Genomic DNA, 3,068 nt, shown 5'->3' with positions numbered 1-3,068 from the left:
AATCCTCCTTCACCCTGCTCGTGGCATATGGTTACATTTCAATTAGTGGTCAGCGGAATAATGAGTCGTATGGGGAAAGGGGTAATAATAATAATTAATTAATAGAATAATTATTAATTCATTTCGCTTTATCTGGCGTACTTATATACAAGGATAGCGGGCCCATAGAAAAGACCAGAGTTGCCACTAGCAGACATGATCCTTCTAGAATATCATGACGTGTTACTAGCGTCACGTGACTTCCACTACCTATACTAAACAGTCAATATTTGACAATTCTGGTCTATATTGATGAATTTTTGATATGAAAATAAAGCAGGTTTGAAACTGAAACCAGGAAAATGCATTCTTATGTGCACAGAAGTACAGTTTTTCAGTCACATTGTAAATAGAGATGAAATGCCCACACTACAGACTGTGTTAGATAGTAGCAGTACAAGACTGGCTTAAACCTGTCACAAAGCTTGAAGTCCACACGTTTCTCAGTTTTGTGTCATATAACTAACAGTTTGTAGCAAACTTTTCCAAGACAGCAGCACCATTGACTGCTTCCACTAAGTTAAGATGCAATTTGGATGGAGCAAGGAATGCAAATAAGCATTTTAATTCATAAAGGCTTTAGTGTATGCTTCAGTATTAACATTTCCGTGACAAGACAGCAAATTTATAACGGGCGCTGACACCAGCAATAACGGAACTGGAGTGGAGTGGTGTTATCACAGTTGCAGGATGGAGTAGATCATGTAAATGCATATGCTAGTTGTATGGTCATGGATCCTGAATGTAGATAGTGTGTGATGGAGGAAAAACTGCTTGCAGATGTACTCTTTGTAAAACACTATTGCCATTATCTTCTTGTATCACATGTAATTTCATTCTTTGATAAAATAAAACATATTACCCTGAAGGCTTAAGCCGAAACGGTAAAAAGTTGTTTTCTGGAGATCAAGTTTTTTTTTACTTTTAGGTTACATAAAAACTAATGTTGATTGTGAACAATGTCTATAAATGAACTTATGTAAAAGCCCATATTTTTTGTACCTTAAAAAATAAATTCTGTGAAAAACTATAATTTTTTGGAAGATCTCTTTTCTTGGTCATTAGTCGAAGTTATGTATATGTACTTATATGAATGTACAGATTTCGCCTCTTTTCACCAAAGATAAAACTGAAAATATAATCTGTTAGTTAAAGCCCAATATGTTGTTTGATTCGCCGCAACCTCTGCTGTGTATTGCATTTTTGCATGTTCAAGAGTCATTAGCAGTTTGGGTCAACAAAAGAAATACAGTAAAGCCTCTTATAATGGTGGTGTGTATATAATATTTATTGTTTTTAAGTCCTTTTAACTCACCAGTAAAGTCACAGATTATATTATCAATTTTACCTTTGGTGAAAAGGCATCTGTAATTTCAGAGGCGTCGCTAGATTCAGGGCTAGGGAATTTTTGGCGTTTCAGTATGATTACTGATCATAGTTTTCTATTATGACTCTTCAAAAACTTTCATAAATATTATGTACTTCTATATGCAGGTAAAGTAACATCAATTTATTATGGATAATTTTAGTATTATTTTTTGAAACAGACGAAGTTTCAATGTTTTCAAGCATCTATCTTTTAATTAATCGTTTATTTATGATCTTAACATTTTTAACATGTTCCCTTAATGTTTAAATTTATGTATTCGTTTTTGCTTCAATTTTAATTATTCTGCGTATTTAAGACACTATAATATTTTAAAATATTTCTTTACTCAAATTCAATTTTCGACAAAAAACTATGAGAATAGAAGTACAAGTATACTAAGTTCGTTAGAAAATTAGATACAAAGTCAATCTAATAAGAACGTCTCAAGCTCAGGCTTACATAAAAGTTCATAATCTTCAGTTCAGGATTCTTTAGAAATTGCCGAGGTAAACTAACAGAACTAAGGAATTTTAAAACGAAAAAAAAAATTAAATCACAGGAAAACACCCTTAAAACCACACTATGATTTTTTTGTATGTACTTCGACCTCTCATTATTAGTGTTACTATTAACTTCAGGCTAATACAAAAAAAAATCAACGTTACAATAATTTAGACTAACGACTGATTTGGATAAACAGTTAGGCTTATATATTAATTCCATACAAGTTCAAATTTATTTAAGCCTAACTAATTAGGCTTAATCAACTTCAATTGTTTGACTTGAACTTGGAGACACTTGAATCGATTTTCCTCTAATTTTAGACGTAAGTTTATCTGACTTTTGGTCCATAGGTTTCATGTCGGCACTTTTTTTCTCTGCAACCACTGATTTTGAGGAACGCTTTACTCTAGAGCTTGGTGTACGTCTGCTTGATTTTTTTATCTTATTTTTTTTAACACTTGCTCTTCTTTTAGGGATAGACTTTGATGTTAAACTCCTGGAACGACTTCGCTCAGTGGTAGGCCTACTACTAGACCTTCTTCGTTTAGTATTTGATCTTGACTTTGAGATAGATCTGGATATACTATTTTTACGTTCATTTTCAAGCACATTTTCAGCAATTATTTGAGAACCAAATGTAGCTTTAACTGAAGAGCTTCGTCGTCGTCGTCGCAACCAGGGCATTTTTAATGTTAATAACTTATGTTAGGCTTTAAACCAATTTAAAAAAAAACGATTTTTAGGGAAGGCCTATGAAACAAATTCTTGAATTAAAAGTTTTGACAGGTAGCCTGTTATGGTAGTGATGTAAAGATAGGTTTGAACTGGAGATATGTAATTCGATTTTGGAACACACGCGACAGTCCGATATCACGCGCCCGACATCCTAAGTCGAGAACGAGGCTTTTATGCAAACAAAAAACAATATCAGATTACATTGTTTAACACAAACTGAAGTTTATTATGAGACATTTCTATAAACTAAAAAAAAAAATTACAAACTTTATCTCCAGAATGCAACTTTATTAGCTCAATATTTCGCTATTACAGCTTCGTCAGGAGCTATTGATATCCTACAAGTTCACTAATTTTGTTTGTTTGTTTTTCAATTTTGCGCAAAGCTACACGAGAGCTTTCTGCGCTAGCCGTCCCTAAT

The sequence above is a fragment of the Limulus polyphemus genome, unplaced genomic scaffold (genome assembly GCF_000517525.1).
Source record: "Limulus polyphemus unplaced genomic scaffold, Limulus_polyphemus-2.1.2 Scaffold3890, whole genome shotgun sequence".
Taxonomy (NCBI): domain Eukaryota; kingdom Metazoa; phylum Arthropoda; class Merostomata; order Xiphosura; family Limulidae; genus Limulus; species Limulus polyphemus.
The sequence above is the reverse complement of the archived record's forward strand: the minus strand, read 5'-3'. Positions refer to the sequence as shown.